The sequence below is a fragment of the Epinephelus lanceolatus genome, chromosome 7 (assembly GCF_041903045.1).
Source record: "Epinephelus lanceolatus isolate andai-2023 chromosome 7, ASM4190304v1, whole genome shotgun sequence".
Lineage (NCBI taxonomy): Eukaryota > Metazoa > Chordata > Actinopteri > Perciformes > Serranidae > Epinephelus > Epinephelus lanceolatus.
Genome location: NC_135740.1, coordinates 12674320 through 12695564, shown reverse-complemented (window position 1 = coordinate 12695564; position 21245 = coordinate 12674320). Strand labels below are relative to the sequence as shown.

General features: G+C 45.5%; 22 non-coding genes across 22 annotated transcripts; 12 read left to right on the top strand and 10 right to left on the bottom strand.

Moving 5' to 3' along the window:
* Positions 1–1321: 1321 nt before the first annotated feature.
* trnap-agg (transfer RNA proline (anticodon AGG)) lies at positions 1322–1393 on the bottom strand. The gene has a single exon. It is a non-coding gene; the product is annotated as a tRNA-Pro (tRNA).
* A 159-nt stretch (positions 1394–1552) lies between these two features.
* trnal-uag (transfer RNA leucine (anticodon UAG)) lies at positions 1553–1634 on the top strand. Its single transcript has one exon. It is a non-coding gene; the product is annotated as a tRNA-Leu (tRNA).
* Positions 1635–2587: 953 nt separating this feature from the next.
* Positions 2588–2659, top strand: trnam-cau (transfer RNA methionine (anticodon CAU)). The gene has a single exon. It is a non-coding gene; the product is annotated as a tRNA-Met (tRNA).
* Positions 2660–3519: 860 nt separating this feature from the next.
* trnap-agg (transfer RNA proline (anticodon AGG)) lies at positions 3520–3593 on the bottom strand. Its single transcript has one exon. It is a non-coding gene; the product is annotated as a tRNA-Pro (tRNA).
* A 159-nt stretch (positions 3594–3752) lies between these two features.
* trnal-uag (transfer RNA leucine (anticodon UAG)) lies at positions 3753–3834 on the top strand. The gene has a single exon. It is a non-coding gene; the product is annotated as a tRNA-Leu (tRNA).
* Positions 3835–5721: 1887 nt separating this feature from the next.
* trnap-agg (transfer RNA proline (anticodon AGG)) lies at positions 5722–5793 on the bottom strand. Its single transcript has one exon. It is a non-coding gene; the product is annotated as a tRNA-Pro (tRNA).
* A 159-nt stretch (positions 5794–5952) lies between these two features.
* trnal-uag (transfer RNA leucine (anticodon UAG)) lies at positions 5953–6034 on the top strand. Its single transcript has one exon. It is a non-coding gene; the product is annotated as a tRNA-Leu (tRNA).
* A 1887-nt stretch (positions 6035–7921) lies between these two features.
* Positions 7922–7993, bottom strand: trnap-agg (transfer RNA proline (anticodon AGG)). Its single transcript has one exon. It is a non-coding gene; the product is annotated as a tRNA-Pro (tRNA).
* Positions 7994–8152: 159 nt separating this feature from the next.
* On the top strand, positions 8153–8234 carry trnal-uag (transfer RNA leucine (anticodon UAG)). Its single transcript has one exon. It is a non-coding gene; the product is annotated as a tRNA-Leu (tRNA).
* A 1887-nt stretch (positions 8235–10121) lies between these two features.
* Positions 10122–10193, bottom strand: trnap-agg (transfer RNA proline (anticodon AGG)). Its single transcript has one exon. It is a non-coding gene; the product is annotated as a tRNA-Pro (tRNA).
* A 159-nt stretch (positions 10194–10352) lies between these two features.
* Positions 10353–10434, top strand: trnal-uag (transfer RNA leucine (anticodon UAG)). The gene has a single exon. It is a non-coding gene; the product is annotated as a tRNA-Leu (tRNA).
* A 953-nt stretch (positions 10435–11387) lies between these two features.
* Positions 11388–11459, top strand: trnam-cau (transfer RNA methionine (anticodon CAU)). Its single transcript has one exon. It is a non-coding gene; the product is annotated as a tRNA-Met (tRNA).
* An 862-nt stretch (positions 11460–12321) lies between these two features.
* trnap-agg (transfer RNA proline (anticodon AGG)) lies at positions 12322–12393 on the bottom strand. The gene has a single exon. It is a non-coding gene; the product is annotated as a tRNA-Pro (tRNA).
* Positions 12394–12552: 159 nt separating this feature from the next.
* trnal-uag (transfer RNA leucine (anticodon UAG)) lies at positions 12553–12634 on the top strand. Its single transcript has one exon. It is a non-coding gene; the product is annotated as a tRNA-Leu (tRNA).
* A 1886-nt stretch (positions 12635–14520) lies between these two features.
* On the bottom strand, positions 14521–14592 carry trnap-agg (transfer RNA proline (anticodon AGG)). Its single transcript has one exon. It is a non-coding gene; the product is annotated as a tRNA-Pro (tRNA).
* Positions 14593–14751: 159 nt separating this feature from the next.
* Positions 14752–14833, top strand: trnal-uag (transfer RNA leucine (anticodon UAG)). The gene has a single exon. It is a non-coding gene; the product is annotated as a tRNA-Leu (tRNA).
* Positions 14834–16720: 1887 nt separating this feature from the next.
* trnap-agg (transfer RNA proline (anticodon AGG)) lies at positions 16721–16792 on the bottom strand. The gene has a single exon. It is a non-coding gene; the product is annotated as a tRNA-Pro (tRNA).
* Positions 16793–16951: 159 nt separating this feature from the next.
* Positions 16952–17033, top strand: trnal-uag (transfer RNA leucine (anticodon UAG)). The gene has a single exon. It is a non-coding gene; the product is annotated as a tRNA-Leu (tRNA).
* Positions 17034–17986: 953 nt separating this feature from the next.
* On the top strand, positions 17987–18058 carry trnam-cau (transfer RNA methionine (anticodon CAU)). The gene has a single exon. It is a non-coding gene; the product is annotated as a tRNA-Met (tRNA).
* Positions 18059–18918: 860 nt separating this feature from the next.
* Positions 18919–18992, bottom strand: trnap-agg (transfer RNA proline (anticodon AGG)). The gene has a single exon. It is a non-coding gene; the product is annotated as a tRNA-Pro (tRNA).
* A 159-nt stretch (positions 18993–19151) lies between these two features.
* On the top strand, positions 19152–19233 carry trnal-uag (transfer RNA leucine (anticodon UAG)). The gene has a single exon. It is a non-coding gene; the product is annotated as a tRNA-Leu (tRNA).
* Positions 19234–21120: 1887 nt separating this feature from the next.
* Positions 21121–21192, bottom strand: trnap-agg (transfer RNA proline (anticodon AGG)). The gene has a single exon. It is a non-coding gene; the product is annotated as a tRNA-Pro (tRNA).
* Between the last annotated feature and the right edge of the window lie 53 nt (positions 21193–21245).

Genomic DNA, 21245 nt, shown 5'->3' with positions numbered 1-21245 from the left:
GGTGTCTCATGTGGACACGTTCCAAGATTATTGGATGGAGTTGGGAAAATCTCGAGAAAAAGCATCACCGCAAGGTCCACCAAATGCTTAACATTTCAGCCTGTACGCTGACTAATCTTGGTTGGCACGGGTTCCCAAAGATTCACACAAAATTGAACCTAGCGGGCGAGGCTCATAAACCAGATGTCGGTCCATGGAAACCACCCTCTGCTAGCTGTGTAAACTTTGGATCAAGAGGATGTCTCTTTACTTTCCTTCCATGCTGTCATTGCCCTGATGTCAGATGACTAAGCATCCGTTGCTGCTGAAATCTTGGTTCCCTCAAGATCCCAAAGGTGCCCACAATATTGGGCCACAGATTTTTAAACTGCTGACCTTGGCGTATTGAGCAGAGTGGCGCAGCGGAAGCGTGCTGGGCCCATAACCCAGAGGTCCATGGATCGAAACCATCCTCTGCTAATCCCAAGTTCCTTGGATGACAAGTATGTCTTTCTCCTATACATCCATGTTTTCACTTAGAGAGTTGAACCTGGTCATTTTTTGCTACATAATGCTAATGGCTTCATTGTAAAGTGCACAGTTGTTCCAATGCACTCTTTCTCACTCATCAAACAGTAACCACTGCCCCACTCTTGGGGTGTTTCTCAAAGTCGAAGGACGATTCTTAAATGACTGAATTTCAAGGATGCTACGTCATCAAATACCGCGGAAGGACTGTTCCAATGTTAAGGATCCTTCCAAATCTACCGAGGACTGAGTCCTTCTTTCAGAGAAACGTCAGGGATGCATGTGTATAAAACACCCACAATTGTTTGCGCACGACTTGCTGGAAGTGAGGGCAGCTAAGTGTCCACCCCCTACCCCCTCTTCCATTCACATGATAATGACATAATAATTGCTCTCATTCTTTTGGTTTCAATTGGTGTATTTTTCGGAGAAATCGTGTTGACAACCATCACAGAAAACATTTCAGAATATCCTGCAGGTCAAAGCACCACTCTAGAAATACTGCTTACATTTATTCAAAAAGTACAGCAACATTAGAGAGTCCAGAATTATCATGGTACCCTGAAACCCCCTCAGTCTGCTGAGGGAAATGATGTACATCTGGGGGCACTTGTTAGCCTGTTCCAATGCTAGGAAGGACTCCTGCATTGACTCTGTAGGATCCTTCCTTGGTAGGACAGTCCTTGACCTTGACTTTGACCTCCTTGGGCTTTTCCAGTATTTGAACTCTCACATGATCACGGTTTTTACTCCTGCACCCTCAGGTCCTTCTCCTGCACAGTTCCTCAGAAAGTAAACATTCGCTCTTGCTTTTGGGCTCATCCGGGATTTGAACCCGGGACCTCTCGCACCCTAAGCGAGAATCATACCCCTAGACCAACGAGCCAAGCGCAAGAGGTGTCATTCTGTGCCATCCTGGCAAAAGCCTTCTACGCTCTGCAAGAAACATGAAATGTCCAATGTTCAATATAGGGCATGTGTCACACATGAGTGTGGCTGAGCGGAGGAAAGAAAAAGGTCCAGACACGAGAATGAGGCTGTTGCAGGTAGTGTGGCCGAGTGGTCTAAGGCGCTGGATTTAGGCTCCAGTCTCTCAGGAGGCGTGGGTTCAAATCCCACCACTGCCATCTGGCAATGTAGGATACCAGGTCATGGTGAAGTGATTCATGTGGTAACCTGATGTTGTCCTCAATTGCATGCACCTCTTATTGGTGTACTTAAGGGTAATAGACTTGTGTGAAGCAAAAGACAAGTGGATGTTTGGATGGCTCCGTGCTGACTCTACCAATTCCATCCATATTCACATTGCCATGGTTTAAGATGACAAAGCAGTCATTGCCACAAGTATCTTTAGTGACATAAGCATTCATTGTGGAGTGCAAAATATTGCCAAGGTCAATATCTGATTCTTCTCACTTTGAAAACACTTGTCATTCAAGCAATGTCAAATGTTGACCTTTGCTCTTAAGTCTGATTGGTTGAAGGTATTTACATGGCAGCACTGCTTGCTGTTGAAGGAGCAATAATCATTGACAGCTGAGTACCTTGACTAGAGTTTGTGAAGCACCACTGAGCAGAGCGGGAGCGATACTGAAAAAAATGAGGTAGAGGGGCCAAGTGGGAGGATGCTTCTATCCTTTCCACCCACACTCAATTTGCCATGTCATCAAATGACTGAGGTTTCATTGCCACAGGTGTCTCATGTGGACACGTTCCAAGATTATTGGATGGAGTTGGGAAAATCTCGAAAAAAAGCATCACCGCAAGGTCCACCAAATGCTTAACATTTCAGCCTGTACGCTGACTAATCTTGGTTGGCACGGGTTCCCAAAGATTCACACAAAATTGAACCTAGCGGGCGAGGCTCATAAACCAGATGTCGGTCCATGGAAACCACCCTCTGCTAGCTGTGTAAACTTTGGATCAAGAGGATGTCTCTTTACTTTCCTTCCATGCTGTCATTGCCCTGATGTCAGATGACTAAGCATCCGTTGCTGCTGAAATCTTGGTTCCCTCAAGATCCCAAAGGTGCCCACAATATTGGGCCACAGATTTTTAAACTGCTGACCTTGGCATATTGAGCAGAGTGGCGCAGCGGAAGCGTGCTGGGCCCATAACCCAGAGGTCGATGGATCGAAACCATCCTCTGCTAATCCCAAATTCCTTGGATGACAAGTATGTCTTTCTCCTATACATCCATGTTTTCACTTAGAGAGTTGAACCTGGTCATTTTTTGCTACATAATGCTAATGGCTTCATTGTAAAGTGCACAGTTCTTCCAATGCACTCTTTCTCACTCATCAAACAGTAACCACTGCCCCACTCTTGGGGTGTTTCTCAAAGTCGAAGGACGATCCTTAAATGACTGAATTTCAAGGATGCTACGTCATCAAATACCGCGGAAGGACTGTTCCAATGTTAAGGATCCTTCCAAATCTACCGAGGACTGAGTCCTTCTTTCAGAGAAACGTCAGGGATGCATGTGTATAAAACACCCACAATTGTTTGCGCACGACTTGCTGGAAGTGAGGGCAGCTAAGTGTCCACCCCCTACCCCCTCTTCCATTCACATGATAATGACATAATAATTGCTCTCATTCTTTTGGTTTCAATTGGTGTATTTTTCGGAGAAATCGTGTTGACAACCATCACAGAAAACATTTCAGAATATCCTGCAGGTCAAAGCACCACTCTAGAAATACTGCTTACATTTATTCAAAAAGTACAGCAACATTAGAGAGCCCAGAATTATCATGGTACCCTGAAACCCCCTCAGTCTGCTGAGGGAAATGATGTACATCTGGGGGCACTTGTTAGCCTGTTCCAATGCTAGGAAGGACTCCTGCATTGACTCTGTAGGATCCTTCCTTGGTAGGACAGTCCTTGACCTTGACTTTGACCTCCTTGGGCTTTTCCAGTATTTGAACTCTCACATGATCACGGTTTTTACTCCTGCACCCTGAGGTTCTTCTTCTGCACAGTTCCTCAGAAAGTAAATATTCGCTCTTGCTTTTGGGCTCGTCCGGGATTTGAACCCGGGACCTCTCGCACCCTAAGCGAGAATCATACCCCTAGACCAACGAGCAAAGCGCAAGAGGTGTCATTCTGTGCCATCCTGGCAAAAGCCTTCTACGCTCTGCAAGAAACATGAAATGTCCAATGTTCAATATAGGGCATGTGTCACACATGAGTGTGGCTGAGCGGAGGAAAGAAAAAGGTCCAGACACGAGAATGAGGCTGTTGCAGGTAGTGTGGCCGAGTGGTCTAAGGCGCTGGATTTAGGCTCCAGTCTCTCAGGAGGCGTGGGTTCAAATCCCACCACTGCCATTTGGCAATGTAGGATACCAGGTCATGGTGAAGTGATTCATGTGGTAACCTGATGTTGTCCTCAATTGCATGCACCTCTTATTGGTGTACTTAAGGGTAATAGACTTGTGTGAAGCAAAAGACAAGTGGATGTTTGGATGGCTCCGTGCTGACTCTACCAATTCCATCCATATTCACATTGCTATGGTTTAAGATGACAAAGCAGTCATTGCCACAAGTATCTTTAGTGACATAAGCATTCATTGTGGAGTGGAAAATATTGCCAAGGTCAATATCTGATTCTTCTCACTTTGAAAACACTTGTCATTCAAGCAATGTCAAATGTTGACCTTTGCTCTTAAGTCTGATTGGTTGAATGTATTTACATGGCAGCACTGCTTGCTGTTGAAGGAGCAATAATCATTGACAGCTGAGTACCTTGACTAGAGTTTGTGAAGCACCACTGAGCAGAGCGGGAGTGATACTGAAAAAAATGAGGTAGAGGGGCCAAGTGGGAGGATGCTTCTATCCTTTCCACCCACACTCAATTTGCCATGTCATCAAATGACTGAGGTTTCATTGCCACAGGTGTCTCATGTGGACACGTTCCAAGATTATTGGATGGAGTTGGGAAAATCTCGAGAAAAAGCATCACCGCAAGGTCCACCAAATGCTTAACATTTCAGCCTGTACGCTGACTAATCTTGGTTGGCACGGGTTCCCAAAGATTCACACAAAATTGAACCTAGCGGGCGAGGCTCATAAACCAGATGTCGGTCCATGGAAACCACCCTCTGCTAGCTGTGTAAACTTTGGATCAAGAGGATGTCTCTTTACTTTCCTTCCATGCTGTCATTGCCCTGATGTCAGATGACTAAGCATCCGTTGCTGCTGAAATCTTGGTTCCCTCAAGATCCCAAAGGTGCCCACAATATTGGGCCACAGATTTTTAAACTGCTGACCTTGGCGTATTGAGCAGAGTGGCGCAGCGGAAGCGTGCTGGGCCCATAACCCAGAGGTCCATGGATCGAAACCATCCTCTGCTAATCCCAAGTTCCTTGGATGACAAGTATGTCTTTCTCCTATACATCCATGTTTTCACTTAGAGAGTTGAACCTGGTCATTTTTTGCTACATAATGCTAATGGCTTCATTGTAAAGTGCACAGTTCTTCCAATGCACTCTTTCTCACTCATCAAACAGTAACCACTGCCCCACTCTTGGGGTGTGTCTCAAAGTCGAAGGACGATTCTTAAATGACTGAATTTCAAGGATGCTACGTCATCAAATACCGCGGAAGGACTGTTCCAATGTTAAGGATCCTTCCAAATCTACCGAGGACTGAGTCCTTCTTTCAGAGAAACGTCAGGGATGCATGTGTATAAAACACCCACAATTGTTTGCGCACGACTTGCTGGAAGTGAGGGCAGCTAAGTGTCCACCCCCTACCCCCTCTTCCATTCACATGATAATGACATAATAATTGCTCTCATTCTTTTGGTTTCAATTGGTGTATTTTTCGGAGAAATCGTGTTGACAACCATCACAGAAAACATTTCAGAATATCCTGCAGGTCAAAGCACCACTCTAGAAATACTGCTTACATTTATTCAAAAAGTACAGCAACATTAGAGAGCCCAGAATTATCATGGTACCCTGAAACCCCCTCAGTCTGCTGAGGGAAATGATGTACATCTGGGGGCACTTGTTAGCCTGTTCCAATGCTAGGAAGGACTCCTGCATTGACTCTGTAGGATCCTTCCTTGGTAGGACAGTCCTTAACCTTGACTTTGACCTCCTTGGGCTTTTCCAGTATTTGAACTCTCACATGATCACGGTTTTTACTCCTGCACCCTCAGGTCCTTCTCCTGCACAGTTCCTCAGAAAGTAAACATTCGCTCTTGCTTTTGGGCTCATCCGGGATTTGAACCCGGGACCTCTCGCACCCTAAGCGAGAATCATACCCCTAGACCAACGAGCCAAGCGCAAGAGGTGTCATTCTGTGCCATCCTGGCAAAAGCCTTCTACGCTCTGCAAGAAACATGAAATGTCCAATGTTCAATATAGGGCATGTGTCACACATGAGTGTGGCTGAGCGGAGGAAAGAAAAAGGTCCAGACACGAGAATGAGGCTGTTGCAGGTAGTGTGGCCGAGTGGTCTAAGGCGCTGGATTTAGGCTCCAGTCTCTCAGGAGGCGTGGGTTCAAATCCCACCACTGCCATCTGGCAATGTAGGATACCAGGTCATGGTGAAGTGATTCATGTGGTAACCTGATGTTGTCCTCAATTGCATGCACCTCTTATTGGTGTACTTAAGGGTAATAGACTTGTGTGAAGCAAAAGACAAGTGGATGTTTGGATGGCTCCGTGCTGACTCTACCAATTCCATCCATATTCACATTGCCATGGTTTAAGATGACAAAGCAGTCATTGCCACAAGTATCTTTAGTGACATAAGCATTCATTGTGGAGTGCAAAATATTGCCGAGGTCAATATCTGATTCTTCTCACTTTGAAAACACTTGTCATTCAAGCAATGTCAAATGTTGACCTTTGCTCTTAAGTCTGATTGGTTGAAGGTATTTACATGGCAGCACTGCTTGCTGTTGAAGGAGCAATAATCATTGACAGCTGAGTACCTTGACTAGAGTTTGTGAAGCACCACTGAGCAGAGCGGGAGTGATACTGAAAAAAATGAGGTAGAGGGGCCAAGTGGGAGGATGCTTCTATCCTTTCCACTCACACTCAATTTGCCATGTCATCAAATGACTGAGGTTTCATTGCCACAGGTGTCTCATGTGGACACGTTCCAAGATTATTGGATGGAGTTGGGAAGATCTCGAGAAAAAGCATCACCGCAAGGTCCACCAAATGCTTAACATTTCAGCCTGTACGCTGACTAATCTTGGTTGGCATGGGTTCCCAAAGATTCACACAAAATTGAACCTAGCGGGCGAGGCTCATAAACCAGATGTCGGTCCATGGAAACCACCCTCTGCTAGCTGTGTAAACTTTGGATCAAGAGGATGTCTCTTTACTTTCCTTCCATGCTGTCATTGCCCTGATGTCAGATGACTAAGCATCCGTTGCTGCTGAAATCTTGGTTCCCTCAAGATCCCAAAGGTGCCCACAATATTGGGCCACAGATTTTTAAACTGCTGACCTTGGCATATTGAGCAGAGTGGCGCAGCGGAAGCGTGCTGGGCCCATAACCCAGAGGTTAATGGATCGAAACCATCCTCTGCTAATCCCAAGTTCCTTGGATGACAAGTATGTCTTTCTCCTATACATCCATGTTTTCACTTAGAGAGTTGAACCTGGTCATTTTTTGCTACATAATGCTAATGGCTTCATTGTAAAGTGCACAGTTGTTCCAATGCACTCTTTCTCACTCATCAAACAGTAACCACTGCCCCACTCTTGGGGTGTTTCTCAAAGTCGAAGGACGATCCTTAAATGACTGAATTTCAAGGATGCTACGTCATCAAATACCGCGGAAGGACTGTTCCAATGTTAAGGATCCTTCCAAATCTACCGAGGACTGAGTCCTTCTTTCAGAGAAACGTCAGGGATGCATGTGTATAAAACACCCACAATTGTTTGCGCACGACTTGCTGGAAGTGAGGGCAGCTAAGTGTCCACCCCCTACCCCCTCTTCCATTCACATGATAATGACATAATAATTGCTCTCATTCTTTTGGTTTCAATTGGTGTATTTTTCGGAGAAATCGTGTTGACAACCATCACAGAAAACATTTCAGAATATCCTGCAGGTCAAAGCACCACTCTAGAAATACTGCTTACATTTATTCAAAAAGTATAGCAACATTAGAGAGCCCAGAATTATCATGGTACCCTGAAACCCCCTCAGTCTGCTGAGGGAAATGATGTACATCTGGGGGCACTTGTTAGCCTGTTCCAATGCTAGGAAGGACTCCTGCATTGACTCTGTAGGATCCTTCCTTGGTAGGACAGTCCTTGACCTTGACTTTGACCTCCTTGGGCTTTTCCAGTATTTGAACTCTCACATGATCACGGTTTTTACTCCTGCACCCTGAGGTTCTTCTTCTGCACAGTTCCTCAGAAAGTAAATATTCGCTCTTGCTTTTGGGCTCGTCCGGGATTTGAACCCGGGACCTCTCGCACCCTAAGCGAGAATCATACCCCTAGACCAACGAGCCAAGCGCAAGAGGTGTCATTCTGTGCCATCCTGGCAAAAGCCTTCTACGCTCTGCAAGAAACATGAAATGTCCAATGTTCAATATAGGGCATGTGTCACACATGAGTGTGGCTGAGCGGAGGAAAGAAAAAGGTCCAGACACGAGAATGAGGCTGTTGCAGGTAGTGTGGCCGAGTGGTCTAAGGCGCTGGATTTAGGCTCCAGTCTCTCAGGAGGCGTGGGTTCAAATCCCACCACTGCCATCTGGCAATGTAGGATACCAGGTCATGGTGAAGTGATTCATGTGGTAACCTGATGTTGTCCTCAATTGCATGCACCTCTTATTGGTGTACTTAAGGGTAATAGACTTGTGTGAAGCAAAAGACAAGTGGATGTTTGGATGGCTCCGTGCTGACTCTACCAATTCCATCCATATTCACATTGCTATGGTTTAAGATGACAAAGCAGTCATTGCCACAAGTATCTTTAGTGACATAAGCATTCATTGTGGAGTGGAAAATATTGCCAAGGTCAATATCTGATTCTTCTCACTTTGAAAACACTTGTCATTCAAGCAATGTCAAATGTTGACCTTTGCTCTTAAGTCTGATTGGTTGAATGTATTTACATGGCAGCACTGCTTGCTGTTGAAGGAGCAATAATCATTGACAGCTGAGTACCTTGACTAGAGTTTGTGAAGCACCACTGAGCAGAGCGGGAGTGATACTGAAAAAAATGAGGTAGAGGGGCCAAGTGGGAGGATGCTTCTATCCTTTCCACCCACACTCAATTTGCCATGTCATCAAATGACTGAGGTTTCATTGCCACAGGTGTCTCATGTGGACACGTTCCAAGATTATTGGATGGAGTTGGGAAAATCTCGAGAAAAAGCATCACCGCAAGGTCCACCAAATGCTTAACATTTCAGCCTGTACGCTGACTAATCTTGGTTGGCACGGGTTCCCAAAGATTCACACAAAATTGAACCTAGCGGGCGAGGCTCATAAACCAGATGTCGGTCCATGGAAACCACCCTCTGCTAGCTGTGTAAACTTTGGATCAAGAGGATGTCTCTTTACTTTCCTTCCATGCTGTCATTGCCCTGATGTCAGATGACTAAGCATCCGTTGCTGCTGAAATCTTGGTTCCCTCAAGATCCCAAAGGTGCCCACAATATTGGGCCACAGATTTTTAAACTGCTGACCTTGGCGTATTGAGCAGAGTGGCGCAGCGGAAGCGTGCTGGGCCCATAACCCAGAGGTCCATGGATCGAAACCATCCTCTGCTAATCCCAAGTTCCTTGGATGACAAGTATGTCTTTCTCCTATACATCCATGTTTTCACTTAGAGAGTTGAACCTGGTCATTTTTTGCTACATAATGCTAATGGCTTCATTGTAAAGTGCACAGTTGTTCCAATGCACTCTTTCTCACTCATCAAACAGTAACCACTGCCCCACTCTTGGGGTGTTTCTCAAAGTCGAAGGACGATCCTTAAATGACTGAATTTCAAGGATGCTACGTCATCAAATACCGCGGAAGGACTGTTCCAATGTTAAGGATCCTTCCAAATCTACCGAGGACTGAGTCCTTCTTTCAGAGAAACGTCAGGGATGCATGTGTATAAAACACCCACAATTGTTTGCGCACGACTTGCTGGAAGTGAGGGCAGCTAAGTGTCCACCCCCTACCCCCTCTTCCATTCACATGATAATGACATAATAATTGCTCTCATTCTTTTGGTTTCAATTGGTGTATTTTTCGGAGAAATCGTGTTGACAACCATCACAGAAAACATTTCAGAATATCCTGCAGGTCAAAGCACCACTCTAGAAATACTGCTTACATTTATTCAAAAAGTACAGCAACATTAGAGAGTCCAGAATTATCATGGTACCCTGAAACCCCCTCAGTCTGCTGAGGGAAATGATGTACATCTGGGGGCACTTGTTAGCCTGTTCCAATGCTAGGAAGGACTCCTGCATTGACTCTGTAGGATCCTTCCTTGGTAGGACAGTCCTTGACCTTGACTTTGACCTCCTTGGGCTTTTCCAGTATTTGAACTCTCACATGATCACGGTTTTTACTCCTGCACCCTCAGGTCCTTCTCCTGCACAGTTCCTCAGAAAGTAAACATTCGCTCTTGCTTTTGGGCTCATCCGGGATTTGAACCCGGGACCTCTCGCACCCTAAGCGAGAATCATACCCCTAGACCAACGAGCCAAGCGCAAGAGGTGTCATTCTGTGCCATCCTGGCAAAAGCCTTCTACGCTCTGCAAGAAACATGAAATGTCCAATGTTCAATATAGGGCATGTGTCACACATGAGTGTGGCTGAGCGGAGGAAAGAAAAAGGTCCAGACACGAGAATGAGGCTGTTGCAGGTAGTGTGGCCGAGTGGTCTAAGGCGCTGGATTTAGGCTCCAGTCTCTCAGGAGGCGTGGGTTCAAATCCCACCACTGCCATCTGGCAATGTAGGATACCAGGTCATGGTGAAGTGATTCATGTGGTAACCTGATGTTGTCCTCAATTGCATGCACCTCTTATTGGTGTACTTAAGGGTAATAGACTTGTGTGAAGCAAAAGACAAGTGGATGTTTGGATGGCTCCGTGCTGACTCTACCAATTCCATCCATATTCACATTGCCATGGTTTAAGATGACAAAGCAGTCATTGCCACAAGTATCTTTAGTGACATAAGCATTCATTGTGGAGTGCAAAATATTGCCAAGGTCAATATCTGATTCTTCTCACTTTGAAAACACTTGTCATTCAAGCAATGTCAAATGTTGACCTTTGCTCTTAAGTCTGATTGGTTGAAGGTATTTACATGGCAGCACTGCTTGCTGTTGAAGGAGCAATAATCATTGACAGCTGAGTACCTTGACTAGAGTTTGTGAAGCACCACTGAGCAGAGCGGGAGCGATACTGAAAAAAATGAGGTAGAGGGGCCAAGTGGGAGGATGCTTCTATCCTTTCCACCCACACTCAATTTGCCATGTCATCAAATGACTGAGGTTTCATTGCCACAGGTGTCTCATGTGGACACGTTCCAAGATTATTGGATGGAGTTGGGAAAATCTCGAAAAAAAGCATCACCGCAAGGTCCACCAAATGCTTAACATTTCAGCCTGTACGCTGACTAATCTTGGTTGGCACGGGTTCCCAAAGATTCACACAAAATTGAACCTAGCGGGCGAGGCTCATAAACCAGATGTCGGTCCATGGAAACCACCCTCTGCTAGCTGTGTAAACTTTGGATCAAGAGGATGTCTCTTTACTTTCCTTCCATGCTGTCATTGCCCTGATGTCAGATGACTAAGCATCCGTTGCTGCTGAAATCTTGGTTCCCTCAAGATCCCAAAGGTGCCCACAATATTGGGCCACAGATTTTTAAACTGCTGACCTTGGCATATTGAGCAGAGTGGCGCAGCGGAAGCGTGCTGGGCCCATAACCCAGAGGTCGATGGATCGAAACCATCCTCTGCTAATCCCAAATTCCTTGGATGACAAGTATGTCTTTCTCCTATACATCCATGTTTTCACTTAGAGAGTTGAACCTGGTCATTTTTTGCTACATAATGCTAATGGCTTCATTGTAAAGTGCACAGTTCTTCCAATGCACTCTTTCTCACTCATCAAACAGTAACCACTGCCCCACTCTTGGGGTGTTTCTCAAAGTCGAAGGACGATTCTTAAATGACTGAATTTCAAGGATGCTACGTCATCAAATACCGCGGAAGGACTGTTCCAATGTTAAGGATCCTTCCAAATCTACCGAGGACTGAGTCCTTCTTTCAGAGAAACGTCAGGGATGCATGTGTATAAAACACCCACAATTGTTTGCGCACGACTTGCTGGAAGTGAGGGCAGCTAAGTGTCCACCCCCTACCCCCTCTTCCATTCACATGATAATGACATAATAATTGCTCTCATTCTTTTGGTTTCAATTGGTGTATTTTTCGGAGAAATCGTGTTGACAACCATCACAGAAAACATTTCAGAATATCCTGCAGGTCAAAGCACCACTCTAGAAATACTGCTTACATTTATTCAAAAAGTACAGCAACATTAGAGAGCCCAGAATTATCATGGTACCCTGAAACCCCCTCAGTCTGCTGAGGGAAATGATGTACATCTGGGGGCACTTGTTAGCCTGTTCCAATGCTAGGAAGGACTCCTGCATTGACTCTGTAGGATCCTTCCTTGGTAGGACAGTCCTTAACCTTGACTTTGACCTCCTTGGGCTTTTCCAGTATTTGAACTCTCACATGATCACGGTTTTTACTCCTGCACCCTCAGGTCCTTCTCCTGCACAGTTCCTCAGAAAGTAAACATTCGCTCTTGCTTTTGGGCTCATCCGGGATTTGAACCCGGGACCTCTCGCACCCTAAGCGAGAATCATACCCCTAGACCAACGAGCCAAGCGCAAGAGGTGTCATTCTGTGCCATCCTGGCAAAAGCCTTCTACGCTCTGCAAGAAACATGAAATGTCCAATGTTCAATATAGGGCATGTGTCACACATGAGTGTGGCTGAGCGGAGGAAAGAAAAAGGTCCAGACACGAGAATGAGGCTGTTGCAGGTAGTGTGGCCGAGTGGTCTAAGGCGCTGGATTTAGGCTCCAGTCTCTCAGGAGGCGTGGGTTCAAATCCCACCACTGCCATCTGGCAATGTAGGATACCAGGTCATGGTGAAGTGATTCATGTGGTAACCTGATGTTGTCCTCAATTGCATGCACCTCTTATTGGTGTACGTAAGGGTAATAGACTTGTGTGAAGCAAAAGACAAGTGGATGTTGGATGGCTCCGTGCTGACTCTACCAATTCCATCCATATTCACATTGCCATGGTTTAAGAAGACAAAGCAGTCATTGCCACAAGTATCTTTAGTGACATAAGCATTCATTGTGGAGTGCAAAATATTGCCGAGGTCAATATCTGATTCTTCTCACTTTGAAAACACTTGTCATTCAAGCAATGTCAAATGTTGACCTTTGCTCTTAAGTCTGATTGGTTGAAGGTATTTACATGGCAGCACTGCTTGCTTTTGAAGGAGCAATAATCATTGACAGCTGAGTACCTTGACTAGAGTTTGTGAAGCACCACTGAGCAGAGCGGGAGTGATACTGAAAAAAATGAGGTAGAGGGGCCAAGTGGGAGGATGCTTCTATCCTTTCCACTCACACTCAATTTGCCATGTCATCAAATGACTGAGGTTTCATTGCCACAGGTGTCTCATGTGGACACGTTCCAAGATTATTGGATGGAGTTGGGAAGATCTCGAGAAAAAGCATCACCGCAAGGTCCACCAAATGCTTAACATTTCAGCCTGTACGCTGACTAATCTTGGTTGGCATGGGTTCCCAAAGATTCACACAAAATTGAACCTAGCGGGCGAGGCTCATAAACCAGATGTCGGTCCATGGAAACCACCCTCTGCTAGCTGTGTAAACTTTGGATCAAGAGGATGTCTCTTTACTTTCCTTCCATGCTGTCATTGCCCTGATGTCAGATGACTAAGCATCCGTTGCTGCTGAAATCTTGGTTCCCTCAAGATCCCAAAGGTGCCCACAATATTGGGCCACAGATTTTTAAACTGCTGACCTTGGCATATTGAGCAGAGTGGCGCAGCGGAAGCGTGCTGGGCCCATAACCCAGAGGTTAATGGATCGAAACCATCCTCTGCTAATCCCAAGTTCCTTGGATGACAAGTATGTCTTTCTCCTATACATCCATGTTTTCACTTAGAGAGTTGAACCTGGTCATTTTTTGCTACATAATGCTAATGGCTTCATTGTAAAGTGCACAGTTCTTCCAATGCACTCTTTCTCACTCATCAAACAGTAACCACTGCCCCACTCTTGGGGTGTTTCTCAAAGTCGAAGGACGATCCTTAAATGACTGAATTTCAAGGATGCTACGTCATCAAATACCGCGGAAGGACTGTTCCAATGTTAAGGATCCTTCCAAATCTACCGAGGACTGAGTCCTTCTTTCAGAGAAACGTCAGGGATGCATGTGTATAAAACACCCACAATTGTTTGCGCACGACTTGCTGGAAGTGAGGGCAGCTAAGTGTCCACCCCCTACCCCCTCTTCCATTCACATGATAATGACATAATAATTGCTCTCATTCTTTTGGTTTCAATTGGTGTATTTTTCGGAGAAATCGTGTTGACAACCATCACAGAAAACATTTCAGAATATCCTGCAGGTCAAAGCACCACTCTAGAAATACTGCTTACATTTATTCAAAAAGTATAGCAACATTAGAGAGCCCAGAATTATCATGGTACCCTGAAACCCCCTCAGTCTGCTGAGGGAAATGATGTACATCTGGGGGCACTTGTTAGCCTGTTCCAATGCTAGGAAGGACTCCTGCATTGACTCTGTAGGATCCTTCCTTGGTAGGACAGTCCTTGACCTTGACTTTGACCTCCTTGGGCTTTTCCAGTATTTGAACTCTCACATGATCACGGTTTTTACTCCTGCACCCTGAGGTTCTTCTTCTGCACAGTTCCTCAGAAAGTAAATATTCGCTCTTGCTTTTGGGCTCGTCCGGGATTTGAACCCGGGACCTCTCGCACCCTAAGCGAGAATCATACCCCTAGACCAACGAGCCAAGCGCAAGAGGTGTCATTCTGTGCCATCCTGGCAAAAGCCTTCTACGCTCTGCAAGAAACATGAAATGTCCAATGTTCAATATAGGGCATGTGTCACACATGAGTGTGGCTGAGCGGAGGAAAGAAAAAGGTCCAGACACGAGAATGAGGCTGTTGCAGGTAGTGTGGCCGAGTGGTCTAAGGCGCTGGATTTAGGCTCCAGTCTCTCAGGAGGCGTGGGTTCAAATCCCACCACTGCCATCTGGCAATGTAGGATACCAGGTCATGGTGAAGTGATTCATGTGGTAACCTGATGTTGTCCTCAATTGCATGCACCTCTTATTGGTGTACTTAAGGGTAATAGACTTGTGTGAAGCAAAAGACAAGTGGATGTTTGGATGGCTCCGTGCTGACTCTACCAATTCCATCCATATTCACATTGCTATGGTTTAAGATGACAAAGCAGTCATTGCCACAAGTATCTTTAGTGACATAAGCATTCATTGTGGAGTGGAAAATATTGCCAAGGTCAATATCTGATTCTTCTCACTTTGAAAACACTTGTCATTCAAGCAATGTCAAATGTTGACCTTTGCTCTTAAGTCTGATTGGTTGAATGTATTTACATGGCAGCACTGCTTGCTGTTGAAGGAGCAATAATCATTGACAGCTGAGTACCTTGACTAGAGTTTGTGAAGCACCACTGAGCAGAGCGGGAGTGATACTGAAAAAAATGAGGTAGAGGGGCCAAGTGGGAGGATGCTTCTATCCTTTCCACCCACACTCAATTTGCCATGTCATCAAATGACTGAGGTTTCATTGCCACAGGTGTCTCATGTGGACACGTTCCAAGATTATTGGATGGAGTTGGGAAAATCTCGAGAAAAAGCATCACCGCAAGGTCCACCAAATGCTTAACATTTCAGCCTGTACGCTGACTAATCTTGGTTGGCACGGGTTCCCAAAGATTCACACAAAATTGAACCTAGCGGGCGAGGCTCATAAACCAGATGTCGGTCCATGGAAACCACCCTCTGCTAGCTGTGTAAACTTTGGATCAAGAGGATGTCTCTTTACTTTCCTTCCATGCTGTCATTGCCCTGATGTCAGATGACTAAGCATCCGTTGCTGCTGAAATCTTGGTTCCCTCAAGATCCCAAAGGTGCCCACAATATTGGGCCACAGATTTTTAAACTGCTGACCTTGGCGTATTGAGCAGAGTGGCGCAGCGGAAGCGTGCTGGGCCCATAACCCAGAGGTCCATGGATCGAAACCATCCTCTGCTAATCCCAAGTTCCTTGGATGACAAGTATGTCTTTCTCCTATACATCCATGTTTTCACTTAGAGAGTTGAACCTGGTCATTTTTTGCTACATAATGCTAATGGCTTCATTGTAAAGTGCACAGTTGTTCCAATGCACTCTTTCTCACTCATCAAACAGTAACCACTGCCCCACTCTTGGGGTGTTTCTCAAAGTCGAAGGACGATCCTTAAATGACTGAATTTCAAGGATGCTACGTCATCAAATACCGCGGAAGGACTGTTCCAATGTTAAGGATCCTTCCAAATCTACCGAGGACTGAGTCCTTCTTTCAGAGAAACGTCAGGGATGCATGTGTATAAAACACCCACAATTGTTTGCGCACGACTTGCTGGAAGTGAGGGCAGCTAAGTGTCCACCCCCTACCCCCTCTTCCATTCACATGATAATGACATAATAATTGCTCTCATTCTTTTGGTTTCAATTGGTGTATTTTTCGGAGAAATCGTGTTGACAACCATCACAGAAAACATTTCAGAATATCCTGCAGGTCAAAGCACCACTCTAGAAATACTGCTTACATTTATTCAAAAAGTACAGCAACATTAGAGAGTCCAGAATTATCATGGTACCCTGAAACCCCCTCAGTCTGCTGAGGGAAATGATGTACATCTGGGGGCACTTGTTAGCCTGTTCCAATGCTAGGAAGGACTCCTGCATTGACTCTGTAGGATCCTTCCTTGGTAGGACAGTCCTTGACCTTGACTTTGACCTCCTTGGGCTTTTCCAGTATTTGAACTCTCACATGATCACGGTTTTTACTCCTGCACCCTCAGGTCCTTCTCCTGCACAGTTCCTCAGAAAGTAAACACTCGCTCTTGCTTTTGGGCTCATCTGGGATTTGAACCCGGGACCTCTCGCACCCTAAGCGAGAATCATACCCCTAGACCAACGAGCCAAGCGCAAGAGGTGTCATTCTGTGCCATCCTGGCAAAAGCCTTCTACGCTCTGCAAGAAACATGAAATGTCCAATGTTCAATATAGGGCATGTGTCACACATGAGTGTGGCTGAGCGGAGGAAAGAAAAAGGTCCAGACACGAGAATGAGGCTGTTGCAGGTAGTGTGGCCGAGTGGTCTAAGGCGCTGGATTTAGGCTCCAGTCTCTCAGGAGGCGTGGGTTCAAATCCCACCACTGCCATCTGGCAATGTAGGATACCAGGTCATGGTGAAGTGATTCATGTGGTAACCTGATGTTGTCCTCAATTGCATGCACCTCTTATTGGTGTACTTAAGGGTAATAGACTTGTGTGAAGCAAAAGACAAGTGGATGTTTGGATGGCTCCGTGCTGACTCTACCAATTCCATCCATATTCACATTGCCATGGTTTAAGATGACAAAGCAGTCATTGCCACAAGTATCTTTAGTGACATAAGCATTCATTGTGGAGTGCAAAATATTGCCAAGGTCAATATCTGATTCTTCTCACTTTGAAAACACTTGTCATTCAAGCAATGTCAAATGTTGACCTTTGCTCTTAAGTCTGATTGGTTGAAGGTATTTACATGGCAGCACTGCTTGCTGTTGAAGGAGCAATAATCATTGACAGCTGAGTACCTTGACTAGAGTTTGTGAAGCACCACTGAGCAGAGCGGGAGCGATACTGAAAAAAATGAGGTAGAGGGGCCAAGTGGGAGGATGCTTCTATCCTTTCCACCCACACTCAATTTGCCATGTCATCAAATGACTGAGGTTTCATTGCCACAGGTGTCTCATGTGGACACGTTCCAAGATTATTGGATGGAGTTGGGAAAATCTCGAAAAAAAGCATCACCGCAAGGTCCACCAAATGCTTAACATTTCAGCCTGTACGCTGACTAATCTTGGTTGGCACGGGTTCCCAAAGATTCACACAAAATTGAACCTAGCGGGCGAGGCTCATAAACCAGATGTCGGTCCATGGAAACCACCCTCTGCTAGCTGTGTAAACTTTGGATCAAGAGGATGTCTCTTTACTTTCCTTCCATGCTGTCATTGCCCTGATGTCAGATGACTAAGCATCCGTTGCTGCTGAAATCTTGGTTCCCTCAAGATCCCAAAGGTGCCCACAATATTGGGCCACAGATTTTTAAACTGCTGACCTTGGCATATTGAGCAGAGTGGCGCAGCGGAAGCGTGCTGGGCCCATAACCCAGAGGTCGATGGATCGAAACCATCCTCTGCTAATCCCAAATTCCTTGGATGACAAGTATGTCTTTCTCCTATACATCCATGTTTTCACTTAGAGAGTTGAACCTGGTCATTTTTTGCTACATAATGCTAATGGCTTCATTGTAAAGTGCACAGTTGTTCCAATGCACTCTTTCTCACTCATCAAACAGTAACCACTGCCCCACTCTTGGGGTGTTTCTCAAAGTCGAAGGACGATCCTTAAATGACTGAATTTCAAGGATGCTACGTCATCAAATACCGCGGAAGGACTGTTCCAATGTTAAGGATCCTTCCAAATCTACCGAGGACTGAGTCCTTCTTTCAGAGAAACGTCAGGGATGCATGTGTATAAAACACCCACAATTGTTTGCGCACGACTTGCTGGAAGTGAGGGCAGCTAAGTGTCCACCCCCTACCCCCTCTTCCATTCACATGATAATGACATAATAATTGCTCTCATTCTTTTGGTTTCAATTGGTGTATTTTTCGGAGAAATCGTGTTGACAACCATCACAGAAAACATTTCAGAATATCCTGCAGGTCAAAGCACCACTCTAGAAATACTGCTTACATTTATTCAAAAAGTACAGCAACATTAGAGAGCCCAGAATTATCATGGTACCCTGAAACCCCCTCAGTCTGCTGAGGGAAATGATGTACATCTGGGGGCACTTGTTAGCCTGTTCCAATGCTAGGAAGGACTCCTGCATTGACTCTGTAGGATCCTTCCTTGGTAGGACAGTCCTTGACCTTGACTTTGACCTCCTTGGGCTTTTCCAGTATTTGAACTCTCACATGATCACGGTTTTTACTCCTGCACTCTGAGGTTCTTCTTCTGCACAGTTCCTCAGAAAGTAAACATTCGCTCTTGCTTTTGGGCTCGTCCGGGATTTGAACCCGGGACCTCTCGCACCCTAAGCGAGAATCATACCCCTAGACCAACGAGCAAAGCGCAAGAGGTGTCATTCTGTGCCATCCTGGCAAAAGCCTTCTACGCTCTGCAAGAAACATGAAATGTCCAATGTTCAATATAGGGCATGTGTCACACATGAGTGTGGCTGAGCGGAGGAAAGAAAAAGGTCCAGACACGAGAATGAGGCTGTTGCAGGTAGTGTGGCCGAGTGGTCTAAGGCGCTGGATTTAGGCTCCAGTCTCTCAGGAGGCGTGGGTTCAAATCCCACCACTGCCATTTGGCAATGTAGGATACCAGGTCATGGTGAAGTGATTCATGTGGTAACCTGATGTTGTCCTCAATTGCATGCACCTCTTATTGGTGTACTTAAGGGTAATAGACTTGTGTGAAGCAAAAGACAAGTGGATGTTTGGATGGCTCCGTGCTGACTCTACCAATTCCATCCATATTCACATTGCTATGGTTTAAGATGACAAAGCAGTCATTGCCACAAGTATCTTTAGTGACATAAGCATTCATTGTGGAGTGGAAAATATTGCCAAGGTCAATATCTGATTCTTCTCACTTTGAAAACACTTGTCATTCAAGCAATGTCAAATGTTGACCTTTGCTCTTAAGTCTGATTGGTTGAATGTATTTACATGGCAGCACTGCTTGCTGTTGAAGGAGCAATAATCATTGACAGCTGAGTACCTTGACTAGAGTTTGTGAAGCACCACTGAGCAGAGCGGGAGTGATACTGAAAAAAATGAGGTAGAGGGGCCAAGTGGGAGGATGCTTCTATCCTTTCCACCCACACTCAATTTGCCATGTCATCAAATGACTGAGGTTTCATTGCCACAGGTGTCTCATGTGGACACGTTCCAAGATTATTGGATGGAGTTGGGAAAATCTCGAGAAAAAGCATCACCGCAAGGTCCACCAAATGCTTAACATTTCAGCCTGTACGCTGACTAATCTTGGTTGGCACGGGTTCCCAAAGATTCACACAAAATTGAACCTAGCGGGCGAGGCTCATAAACCAGATGTCGGTCCATGGAAACCACCCTCTGCTAGCTGTGTAAACTTTGGATCAAGAGGATGTCTCTTTACTTTCCTTCCATGCTGTCATTGCCCTGATGTCAGATGACTAAGCATCCGTTGCTGCTGAAATCTTGGTTCCCTCAAGATCCCAAAGGTGCCCACAATATTGGGCCACAGATTTTTAAACTGCTGACCTTGGCGTATTGAGCAGAGTGGCGCAGCGGAAGCGTGCTGGGCCCATAACCCAGAGGTCCATGGATCGAAACCATCCTCTGCTAATCCCAAGTTCCTTGGATGACAAGTATGTCTTTCTCCTATACATCCATGTTTTCACTTAGAGAGTTGAACCTGGTCATTTTTTGCTACATAATGCTAATGGCTTCATTGTAAAGTGCACAGTTCTTCCAATGCACTCTTTCTCACTCATCAAACAGTAACCACTGCCCCACTCTTGGGGTGTTTCTCAAAGTCGAAGGACGATTCTTAAATGACTGAATTTCAAGGATGCTACGTCATCAAATACCGCGGAAGGACTGTTCCAATGTTAAGGATCCTTCCAAATCTACCGAGGACTGAGTCCTTCTTTCAGAGAAACGTCAGGGATGCATGTGTATAAAACACCCACAATTGTTTGCGCACGACTTGCTGGAAGTGAGGGCAGCTAAGTGTCCACCCCCTACCCCCTCTTCCATTCACATGATAATGACATAATAATTGCTCTCATTCTTTTGGTTTCAATTGGTGTATTTTTCGGAGAAATCGTGTTGACAACCATCACAGAAAACATTTCAGAATATCCTGCAGGTCAAAGCACCACTCTAGAAATACTGCTTACATTTATTCAAAAAGTACAGCAACATTAGAGAGTCCAGAATTATCATGGTACCCTGAAACCCCCTCAGTCTGCTGAGGGAAATGATGTACATCTGGGGGCACTTGTTAGCCTGTTCCAATGCTAGGAAGGACTCCTGCATTGACTCTGTAGGATCCTTCCTTGGTAGGACAGTCCTTAACCTTGACTTTGACCTCCTTGGGCTTTTCCAGTATTTGAACTCTCACATGATCACGGTTTTTACTCCTGCACCCTCAGGTCCTTCTCCTGCACAGTTCCTCAGAAAGTAAATATTCGCTCTTGCTTTTGGGCTCATCCGGGATTTGAACCCGGGACCTCTCGCACCCTAAGCGAGAATCATACCCCTAGACCAACGAGCCAAGCGCAAGAGGTGTCATTCTGTGCCATCCTGGCAAAAGCCTTCTACGCTCTG